This window comes from Numida meleagris, chromosome 9 (genome assembly GCF_002078875.1).
Source record: "Numida meleagris isolate 19003 breed g44 Domestic line chromosome 9, NumMel1.0, whole genome shotgun sequence".
Classification (NCBI taxonomy): Eukaryota; Metazoa; Chordata; class Aves; order Galliformes; family Numididae; genus Numida; species Numida meleagris.
In genome coordinates this window covers 5,987,884-6,000,193 of record NC_034417.1, presented here as the reverse complement: position 1 = coordinate 6,000,193, position 12,310 = coordinate 5,987,884, and the positions used below count along the sequence as shown (strand labels likewise).

Here is a 12,310-nt window from a genome sequence, read left to right as displayed (position 1 = left end):
CCCTCGGCTTTAAATCACTCATTCTAAATACAATTTCACAGTAAGATTTTTTTTTTGAGAAAAAAAAATCATATTTAACCTAACTTCCAAATTAAAAAAAAAACACCATTTGAAATATCTTCTATTAGATCGGCCTTGGATGAACCCTCTGATATAAAGCCTAAGGTTATAAAACAGCCCAAGTTTGCCAATATTGTAAAACAGAAATGGAAACTCTTAAAGAAATTGCTTCTTATTTGTGTCTGATAGCAAACACAAATACTACCTGCAAGCTTCTGAGTGGCAAGTAGTTAATGAAATTAGAACTCTAAATGGGATTATGTCCTAGAAATTATCAACAAAGCTGAACTGATACAAGATAATTCAAATATCTCAACATAAATGAAAATAAACAAGCAAGTCATATGGAGGGTGTGGCTGCTGCTGAACTGTGGAAGCTATCCACATATTCAGCCAACTGTAATGCACGCTGCGATTGTTCTCAGTTCAGAAGCTACCTGATGAAGCCCACAGCCTTCTTCTCAGCTCTCCATTACGATAGATTCTCTCTCACATGTATGGTGGTTTTTATCTGCAACTAGAAAAGTCAGGAAGGTCACTTGGTCCTTAGGAATCAAGTAATACCTCATTAATTCACATTCTAATTACACAAAGAACAAGGCTTATTCTTCCTCATCTTGGTTCAAACAGGACTATTTAGCTACTTCATTCCATAGACATTGCAATAAAAATATATAAAACAGGAAATAAACCAAGAACAACATTAACAATAACATTAATGTTTAGTATACAAAGCTCCAGAGCAGGGAAAAGGAAAAAGAAGAAGTTCCTTTGTCTGAAGGTAAATGTTATTGCTCAGGGCTCAAAAACTCCACATGCACAGAACCGATTTTCTTGGCAGCTCCTGAAGTACAATCTGGTAATACAGCTGTAAGATACCAGACGCATGCTAACGAGTGCAAATATATAATAGCAAGACATCTGCGGAACTGTTCATGGTATCAAGGTTTATTTAATAAGGAGGACATTACCAGAATTCAGAAGCAGGCATCTCGGCACAAGAGGTCTAATTTAATATTGGACTGCTTTAAAACCTACTACTATATCATTGCTTTAATTTAAATTGTTTGTAGAAAAAATTGGAGCTCCAAATGAAGGCTGCAGACGCAAAGTTAAGCCTACCCACGGGTCCTCCTGAGAGGAACTTGGAGCATGGCAATATTAGGCCTTTCATTCCTTTCTATGAAAAGGTGCTCCTGAAACCCTGAATAATTCCACTAAATTATTTTCCTGCTGAAGAATACTGAATATTTAATCACCACAGTTCCTGTTTTTTCTTTCATAAGATTTTCAGGTTGCTCTGCATTTTTTGCCTACTAGCACTGTGAAGGCATAGCAGCATGTACAGCGGGTGAGACTGGGCAGAACCGCTAACATTTTCATACCGCTGACACCGGGAATTATATAAACAGAACAGAGTCTCAGTTACAACACATTCCATTAACAAACTCCATGTCTGAGAAATTTTAACCCATAGGTATCATTCCACGTTTTTGTTCAGATTTGCTAGCTTTTCAGCACAGTTCCCCACCTTCCTTTTCTCCCACACCCACCCTTCCACATGCTGAGCCATATCACTCTCCTGTGTGTTACCAAAGAAGTCAATAAGCTGAAGAAAACTGTCTTCCCTGAACTGCCTGCAGGGATGGGGCACCCACAGCTGTGGGCAGCCTGTGGCAGGGCCTCCCCCCTCTGAGAGGAACATTTCTCCCTAACATCTAACATAAATCTCCCCTCTTCTAGCTTAAATTTATTTCCCCTTGTCCTACCCCTATTGGATCGTGTAAGAAGTCAGTCTCCCTCTAGATTATTAGCTCCTTTTAAGAATATTACAAGAATCAGTCATTGCCTAGCTGGAAGGAAAAAAGCACATTACAGTATTTGGGATATTTAGATAACTTATATGTATAACATCAGTCCTTTAGACAAACAGCTCTTGAAATACTGAAATGTTGCTTCCATTCCCTTGTCCCTTTACCAAGAACATCCTTTTTAAAAAGAAGTGTTACAGTTTGATTTGTTCTTATTTAACACTTCACGTACTTGTGTTCTTACAGAAATAACAGTCACATTTTTGCCATTCTTTCCAGTTTTACAAATGCCCGCAACAGCCAATCGAGTCCACGCAGCCTCACACTGTGTAAGGCTCATCCACTTCTGTCATTCCCAGCTCGCTTCCTAATGCACAGCCAGCTTGTTTCTGAACAGAACTGCCTTAGACTTGTAGCCAGACTGTGAGTATAGATCCTTATCAATTTTTTTGTTAATCTGATGGGATAATATATGTTGGATTTCATTTGTTTACTTTGACAGTACTAGCTCAACAGACTTGGGCACGTTACCAGTTGGACTTCCCTTGACTTAAAGCTTTCCATGGCTGACCAGGCCTCTGCCATGGATCCTTCACATGACTCTCATCATACACAGTTATTGGGTTTAGGAAAGAAGATAAAGAAATGATCTACCTGATCTCTTAACCCCAAAGTTGAACTGCTCGATTAGAACATTGTCCTCCACCAGAAGCACTTCTACACAAGGCTGAGAGCTACACATATGGACTTTCCTGACCAAACTTCCTCTTGGTGTTGTCTTCCCAATGAACACTTAGACACTGCCTACCTTCTACACATACCGCTCTCATGGATCTCACAAGACATATAAACACTGATTTCTAAATCCAGTTCTGTAGTAAAAAAATCTGTGTTCAGAATCAAAACCAGAGCACTGTAGAAAGGTTTCAGAGGTGTTGGTACTGTTAACTCTCAAGTTCGGAAAGAAATAAAAGCGTACAGTCCTCTCAGACTAACACAAAGGACTCATGTCAATTTGTACCACTGATCTCACCAAATGAAAGGATGGGATCTGTCCACCAGGGTTCCTCCTGCCAAAGGAAATTAGCTACAGCATTTCAAAAAGATCACTCTCCCAGGAGCTTTGAGAAGCTTTGTGTTCTATCTGCACAAACATGGCTTAAAGGCAACTCGTGACCTAAGATTTATGTAAATATTCACTTAATTTAGGACAGAATATTCAATGTAATATTTTCCAATCATCACCTACTTCAGAAGATGCTGCAGAATCATCTAATTTACTTTTCAGTCCCTGGAGACTGAGAGCTCAGTGTTCCAGTCTTACATTTCCAAACCCCAAACTGCTACTCACTTCAGTAAGCAAATGTTAGGAGTCAGGAGAGGAAAACATCTGCATAAGCCACTTCATTTTTGTTAATTATGTTTCCTACTTTCACACACCAGACAATAAAAAATATCTGTTGTTTTCAACTGTGTTTCTACAACTGATAAATCAACACGTTTCTTCCACAGATAAATTCCTATTTATTCCAATTCCGAACCAATATGCTCAGCTGCAGCCGTTAGTGCGCTACGAAGACTGGAGTCAGAGCAATATATGTAACACTAGCAGAAACCCAATGCTGTAGCAGTCACCTGCGATAAGGTAAATAACCCTGGTAAGGCCCAATCAAAAAATAGGCAGACAAGCAAAATGAACAACAAAACCAAGAACCCCCTGCTGCTGTGCCTCTCTGCCCAGGCTCGCTGAGCATGCCTTGTTCCGGCCACCTACACTGTGCTACCCATTCTATGAGGGTTGGGCCTGGATTTTCTAAAACGGAGAATTTTAAGTAGTTCTAAGTATGTAAACCTAAATGACTGAAAATAGACTGAATAATCCTAGTGGATCAGTTATAATGCTTTTAGTATTTAGACTTTTTTTTCCCTTCAGGACAGCCCCTCTTGGACCTTTTACTTTCACTTAGGACAGCTGCTGGTTTCCCACAATTTCTGGTGAAGAAACCGTAAGGACATTTATTTTAATAAAAATTGTTTTCTATGTCACAGAGACTTGCAGGTAACAGAGTTTGTCACTGTAAGCGCATTTCTCAACCTCTCAAACTTTTATTTTTAAAGTCTTAACTGATTTTCTGCAAATAGGACTTTGTGACAAAACAAGGAACTCAAGGATAGCAAATAAGCTAGAAGTCTACCAGTGCAATTCCTGTCAGCCAGCACAAATTTAAAGTAAAGCCATATAACAAGAAAAATACATTTAATCTTTGCACATCGCAGATATCTGGGCTGATCAGAAAAAAGGTGAAGATGTCCAGGAGAACATATAGAACCCCAGCTTACTTATATCCCAGAAATATGGTCCAGCACCTTCCCTAAGATCTATAGGGTACCTAATATTAATTTAATCCATATTTTCATTAGTTCCCTTTCCCTAGCAGCGTTCACAGTTTAAGAACACAACATAACACGAGGAGGAGCTTCCCTGGGCTGGGCTCAAGGCACGGAAGGAAGACCCACCCACGAGATACTCTGAGCTGGGAGAGCTAATCCACTTCTGAAAGCTGTTGCCAAACTGGTCTGGTCAAACTTTGATTTTCTATTTCAAATGCAGCCATCTTCTAACCAAACCAAAATAACAGTAATAATTCACAACAGAACGTTTCTAGCTACAGAAGGAAATGGCGTATTTCTGTCCTTAAAAATTCTTGTGCCATACACCCTGAGAGCTGAAGCTGGGGCAGAGCAGAGCTCCTCCCATCACAGCACCATGCTGACAGGTTTGCAGAACGCAGTGCCAGGTTGGAATGCTGAGCAGCCCCGAGCTCCCACTGACAGCCAGTCCTGGCAGCAGCGGGGCTGATCCAGCACAGACACCACTTCCTCAGACCACACAGCCACATAAATAGGAAAGCGGTTCATTCCTAATTACTTTCCTATGGATATGAAAAGGGAAACGCTTTAAAAAAAGAATAAAAGGAAAAATCCAGCAGTTGGGATTTTGTTATACGTTCCCTGCCCCAGTACTTCCACGTGGCTGTCAAGTAAATTAGTTTTACCCTAACTCCCAATTCCACACAGTAAGAAGAGAAAGCAGAGGAGAAAGATGTTAGGCACTGAGAGCAGTCAGTCCGACCGTAACCCTGCTCGCCTTTCCAGGGAAGCTGCCGCAGGCAGACCTCCCTGACCCCGCCGGCACTCTTCCCCTTGCTGCCCTGCTTTTGCAGTGCTACAGCAATAACCATGTAATGAGATTTCCGAGCACACACGCAACAAAGATAACTGATGCCTTTCCCTGACTCCTCTCCTCGGCTCCCTCAGTGCTGCTGGCAAGTGGGAGCAGGATCTGGTGGTGGATGAGCAGCTCCACTCAGATCCTCTCAAACAAAACTGACAGCTACTGGAGCTCTTAGTTTACTTTTAAATCTTGCTCTTAATAGAACAATAAGAACAAAATAATGGAAATATGTTTATTTCAGGGGAGCATTTAAGAGGGGACAAGAAGGCATGGAAAGCAGCGCCAAAAGATAAGGGCTGAGACCAAGCGCCATGTCTTTCTGAGCCAGGCTCCAGCTCCACGCATGTGGAAGTCAGGGGCTTTAGCAACCAGCTTCTGTATGGTTCCCTCACTAAATTCCCTTCCACGAATCTACTGAACAGTAGGTAGCTCTTTAGCATTTGCAGCATTCTTTCGGAGAATTTAAGGTAAATCCATTCAAATGCCATGTGAACAACTAAAGGCTTTTTTAGAATTCACATTCATAAAAACCCAGATGCTTCCAAAGATTCTGAAGATCTGGGCCCTCACGCAATCCCTGTCCAACAACACTGATCAGCAAGCTGTATCTTATTGTTCACACTCAACATGACAGGAATGTTTGGGAAGAAAAACACTTTTTTACATTTTGAAATTGCAACTAAAGCTTCTAATTTTTTTTTGTTTTATGTGTTCAAAAAAAAAATAAAATCCAGTGATTGCAGCGAGGAAGCAGGTCGCTTAAGGGACAGGAGGCAGCGTGCCCCTCAGCGGCCGCTCCAGCCCAGCCCAGCTACCGGCAGCTCCTGGCCGGAGCACACAGCTTCACCCTCAGAGCCTAAAAAGGAAAGAAAGCAACCTCAGATCTCTGAAAAGAGAACAAACGGCAACAAGCCTAAGCTGCTGGCTTACGCCATACATTGTTAGCCCGACATGTAAGAAGGAAAAAGGAATTACAAGCAGATGTGCAACAAAAATCTGCTTTCTCTCTAATACAAGGATTACAGAGGCCTGATTTTAGCAGCAGTTTCTGGTTCTTCAAGCGCCCACTCCCTGCTACAGTCAGCCACACTTTTTTAGAGGGCAACTGCAAGATTTGTTCAGTGGCTGCACCACCCGCAGCGGGACTTCATCTTCCTCTGTGTCTTCTTCCTCTCACGTAACTGACTCGGACCTGACTAGTAACCACCTTCTCCCTCAGCAATACTGGCAGTGAAATGCTTATCTCTGGCTGTTAGGCCAGGTTGAAGCATGTTCCTGAAGAAGCACGTCACTACCGCACACTTTCTGTTCTTTCTCACTCCTCACTACCACACAAAAACGGTAAGATGGAAAATGACGTACTTTCTAATTACTAATATGGCTATACACACCAATTTTACACAACCAGGCTTGCTACTAAATAAATATTGTTAATGAACAGATGCTCATGCTGCTCTCTACGTATTTAAAAGTCTCAGTCATGATCCGAACACGCACCAACATCTGAGTTCACTTTTCCCAGTTTCTGCACTCCCGAAGCCCAGACTTCCTCATCCACTCTGCACTGCGGTTCTCCTCACCTCCCTCAGTCAGGAGGGCCAAGAACCGGCCCTACAGAAAGCAAGCTGAAATCCTGGAGCAGTGCCGTACCTGGAGGGCCCAGCTGGAGCTCTATGAAAGCAATGCCCAAATCCCAGGACAAGCGTGCGCCTGAGCGGAACAACATGCAGGGAGGTCTGGGAAGGGTGGGCTCCGTGCTGCACAGCCTGGACACGCTCCTCACGGCAGATCCCGGACTGAGCGTGCCGAGCCCCGGGCAGCACTTCTCATCTGCAGCCACTCAACCTTGCCTTAATGGCACGTGTACAAGGGGAAAAACTCTTTCTAGAATGAATCTGACATGGGTTTTTACAGATATTATTCAGGATACGATAGAAAGTTAGATCACTAGGTTTCCACACTTACAGAAAAAGGGATAAGCACCAGCCTCTTTTTATCTTTTTTAATTTGGAAGCTAATTAAACACTCACTGCTCAAATCATTTCATAGTTTCTCTGTCGGCCTTGAGAAGTCCTCCAAATATTTCTAGCAAGCAGAACTGAGCGCTCCATTCTTGTATACATTGATTTTTATTACTTGCTGTTTCCATTAAGGCAATTTCTGCTTGGAACACTGAGCTCTCTGCTGTTCGACAGGGCCATGTGTTTAGAAGAAGATTATACTGCACGGCTTGGCAAGGAAAGCAACACTGCAGATAGATCGGGACCAACTGCATTTCAGTGCATATTTCATATCCTTTTTTTTTATATACCACTGTTAAGTATCACGATAAAACTCCTGCAGAAATGCAGACTTTTCCAATGAGTTTGCTGCAGATAATTTAACGCACGATGCCCTGCCAACCTTCCGATGCCATCCAGCACGCCAGGATCAGAGCCAAGGCCATTGTAAAAGCACAGAGAACAAGAAAAGCAATCTCCAACTGATGTATTCATGGAACTTTTGGAACAGAACCTAGATCAAAGCAGGCTTTGGGGAGAAGATGCTGATTTTAAGGATTTCTCATTTTTTCCAGTATCTCCTAAGGCAGCACTATTTCTGGCAGCACATTCCTGCTGCTCTGATGAAGGAATCAGATGTCTGAAAGGTTAACAGAAACAGAAAACCTGAAGGAGAGGGCACAAAGAAGAGAACAAAGAATCTGCCCGCCCTTCCTCCATCCCCAAATACTCAACAGCACACTTCTGTTTCCTCATCCTTCACCCACAGTGTATTTTCCTTTTCCATGCTCTCTTCCCATCACCATATTGTTCCCATAGCCCTTACCGTTAGATTTAGCAACTGAAGCAAGCCTATGTCAAATGCCCTTTACTGCTGTTTTTCTCCGCCTTTGCTAAGCTCACGTATACTCTTTGTTCTCTTGAAGCGAGGGCTGCAAATATGATCTGCTTGCTAGGGCTTCCTGCCCTAGCTCTGACCACTTGAACTCTGGTGGAATGTGAGGCTTACATGGCATTTAAGCATTGGCAATTTCCTTCATAAGATAAGATAAAAGCTACCAATTTCAACTGGGTCCAACTGGTTTAGGCTGCAAAGGAAGCAGTGGGCATTAAATACTTGATTAATCAAGCTTAATTACAACTATCAATCAATCAGTTGCTTAATTGCAACTATGATTGCTTTCTGCTGCAAATATGAGGTCAGATGTTGTTATGGATGATTTACAGATGCTAAACTAAACGCCTGCTCAAAAACCCTGAAAGTCTTTAAGGGCAAGAGATACTAGGGACAATGGGCATGTCAGGAGTTCTTTCTATCTCAGATAAACTAGGCAGCACTTCCCTTCGTCTTGCTGAGGACCACCCCCAGCACCCAGCACCCTCACCTGTTACGCTTTGAACGTACCCTGTGTCGGTAAGGACCCGTCTGTCCCTCACAGCCAGCTCTCCAAGGCAAAATGCCCCTTATGGCATGGGAAGCACTGACAACAGTTCCTGCTCTTCTGCTCTTACTCCACATCTGTTTTCACTTACAGTTGTTCTGCATCATTCACTAATTTTTTAGAAATCCATAAATTTCTACTATGATAAAAGAGTAATAATGAGGAGGGGCTATGCTACAGATATCTCCATCTTTTGCAGAAATTATATATGGAAAAAAAAGAACATCAAAAACAAAAGTTCTGAGAATAATTTGTTCTTACAAAAGACCATTAACACCATCTAGACTTAATCTGGCCAGAAGCATATGATCACTGGACAGGAGAAAAATCCTTGCTTTTTAGAACAACTAGGGAACGGGCCTATTTTTCTTTGGGCTGTTGAAACAGAATTCATGGTCCATTCAAATTTCACTTATGTCTTATTTTCCTCAGCAATCTAGTGTATAAACAATCTGAGTTAATTAAACATAAAAGTGTTATGAATGTGAGACAAAAGCTCTATTAGAGATAAGGTCAGCACTTGGGTTTGCAGGAGTAACTCCCATAGAAGTCAGCAGCAACTGGCCCCCAATGAGAGACGCTCTGTGTTTCATCCAAATACAAAAAGTACAGAAGAATTTTCACACCAGCAAACCAAGAAGGATGTAATTTCCTTTTCTCTTTTACCAGCAGAAAGTCTAGTAGCAGGATTCAAAGGCAGACATCTTCTTGGAAGATATTAGAATTATTTAGGTGCATCTAGCCTGTTGCCTAGGGAAAGAATCATAGTACCACAGAATGGTTGGTGTGGAAGGGGCCTCAAAGAGCCCTCGGCTCCAACCCCTGCCATGGGCTGGGCTGGGCTGCCACCCACTAGGCAACAGCTGATAATATGAGAGAATACACCCGGAAAACAGGGCACAAATAGCGCAAAACAAAGAGCTGCACCCGCAAACAGAGCATTTTAAACCTTTGTTTAAAAAAAAAAACAACCTAAAGCTCTTTTTTAAAAAATCTTTAAACTTACTGTTGCAATAAATTGTATTTTTTTAATAAGGTAAAACATAGCAGCTGATGAACAGTAATAATTTAAATAAAAGATTTAGATGGCATAAATAAGGTATCCATCTGTTTTTAACAAGGCCCCTGGGAAGTTACAGCTCTTTCTATTACAGTGTATCCAATTATCTGTAACCAAAACCCTCACTGCTAGCATATGGCCAACTGCAATGACAAATATGAAAGAAGCGGGAGAAATTAAAAAAGAAACAAAGAGACACAAAACAAGCTGAAGAACGTCAGCACCTTCACTCCCAGGATGCTAGACACAGGTTTTAGGAACATCCCCTGCAGATCCTCTGCCCTAACTTCGGATCCTTTTCCTCGCTCCGGCGGTAGGTACACAACACCACGCTGTTTCCCAGGCCTGGATTAAATGATGTCGTTATGGAGAAGGCGATCCGCGCGGGACCCTGCCTGGCCCAGGATGTCCCAGTGCAACTCACACGGGTCACGTGGGCACGGGGCCGCACCGCGCACTGGACGCAGCTGGGAGCAAGCCGTGCGGCAAAGGGGCCGCGGAGCGGCAGGGACGGGCAGCCCGGCTTCCCAGCACAGGTGCGAAGGAAGCAAAGCCAGCCCCTGCTGCAGGATTCCAGTGTTACCTGTGCTTTTTACTTGAAACGGAAAGAACGCGTAGCAGGAACACAACCAATACAGAATTTCGTGTTATATATATGAACTTAAAGCCGCGTTAAGCACTTACAGAAACTTACAGAAAGCACCCAGGCAGAGCGCTCCCAGCGCGGTGAGAGGGGCCGGCTCGGCCCCAGGCTCGTTCTGCCGTGTTGCGCGTCCGCTTCTACTCCGGGCCGCGGGAGAGAACCGCGGGAGAGAACCACCGGAGAGAACCGCCTCCGCCGGACCGCGGCCTCCGCTCCCCGCGCACTCACGCCCGGGCACCGCGGCACCAACCTAACGGCCGCGGCGCGCGCCCACAGCTGAGGCGATCGCCTCGCGCCGCAGCGCGGCCGTTTGGGCGCCAAAGGCACGAGGCGGCGGAGCGCGAGGCCGCTCCCTCCGCGGCGGGAAGGAAGCGCCGGGCAGCTGACGGGACCGTGCTGCAACGGGCGGGCCTGAGCGTGAGGGCGGGCGGGGCGGGGCGGGGCAGCCGCGTCAGAACCACACTGAAAGAGCGCGCGCTTTTCCCCGTGGCAGAATCGCTGAGTTGACATTGAAGAAGGAGCTACAGGAACTCCACCTGCAGAAGATTCCAGAAGCAGACGCAGTTCCGTGCCGTTGGCGCAGCGTTAGCACCGAGGCCTGAGAGCAGCCGTGGGACGGGCACAGGGCTGCTCAATAAACCGTGTCACACCCATTCGTCTTGAATTACTTTATTTTTCCAAATAATAAAAAATAAATTAGTCATAAACAAAAATAGTTAACACTTTTTCATCAAAGAGAAAACGTATACAGTATGAAATGGATGCTGTACAGGTCTGGTTCAGGTGCATTGCCACGGATACGTATTCCTGAACGAGTCAGAAAGCAATCTGCCTATCCTCCCCTTTAATTCACTCCAGGAATGGGCTAATCAAAAGTTTAGAAAATTATATTATCAATTTACAGTATGACATATATACAAAAATACATATGTAATACTTGTACTATAAAATTCCATAAAAGGTGGGTCAGTATAATGAAAGAGCTGGACAAAAGGTGAATAGTATATGTAAATAAATACATATTAGGTCCCTTTTAATAAACATCTGCATATTCTAAATATTTGAAGCATTTGGTGCAGTAGCCGGTTCCGTACAGAATACATATCTCCCATAGACATCTTGTATTTACAAATAACAACAAAATAAGTTATAATAAAGTATATCCTTCTTCTGCCAAAATCAATTATCAGGGTCAAGTAGAAATAAATTTTTTATATATAAAAATGTTACGGGTTTTCTGTCACTCATAGCGTTAGGTTTACTGATCCATGCAGGTAAGGAAGGCTTCAGACCCTCCTCCTCCTCTGCGTGGAGCCCAAGTGACTTCAGTGTGGGGTTCACAAGCTTCCACGTACCCACGCCTGCCAAGTCCACCGCAGGACTACATCTCACAAGATCCCAACACAACACAGACGAAACAGTTCAGGCCAAGCGGTAAGGAAGATTGTCCCTGTGAGGTGACTGATTTCTCAAAATTAAGCTTTTCTCTGAATATATTGGTAGATTGATTTATAATCCATTAAAGTAAATTGGGATACAGAAGACTGGAAAATTGCAATCAACTTCTCGTTGCTAAAAGCTGATAAGTACAGATCCAAGTTCAGCCTGGTGTGAGTTCTTAAATGGAGTTTTCTTCCTTTCTCCTGGCCTGAATTTCACCCACACTATTAAGATAATGCTGACAACTTTGCTTTATTAAGATATACTAAACATACTGAAAATGATTATTGGTTGATTTTTCATTTCAGATATAGAACATATAATGTTACTACCTTTACTAAAAAACTAACAGTTCCCACAAATATATTCTGTATGCGATGTTAGGATATAGGAAGTTTATTTCTGTGTTCAAAATCTCATGTTTTGTGTTTCAAACACAAAGGAAAGCCCTGGAGAGCACAACTTACTTCTTATGGATGTATAGGTTATTAAGAGTGAAGGCAAGATATTCCTTCAGGAAGGCATAACCTCCATCGCTACTTGGAAGTTCTATTAGCCACGAGCTGCTTCCAGCATCTACCTCCTTCCTCCCTCTATGATGACCCCTGGCACTTTCTAC

General features: G+C 43.2%; 1 long non-coding RNA gene across 2 annotated transcripts in view; it reads right to left on the bottom strand.

Annotated features, from left to right (window-relative positions):
* Positions 1-10,661, bottom strand: part of LOC110403962 — an 83,511-nt gene extending 72,850 nt beyond the window's left edge. The window contains exons 1-2 of one of the 2 annotated variants that reach the window (XR_002441965.1): positions 10,303-10,661; positions 498-577 (exon numbers count right to left, since the gene is read on the bottom strand). This is a non-coding gene — a long non-coding RNA (uncharacterized LOC110403962). The remainder of the gene's footprint in view (positions 1-497; positions 578-10,302) is intronic. The other variant, XR_002441964.1, reaches the window with a different exon arrangement.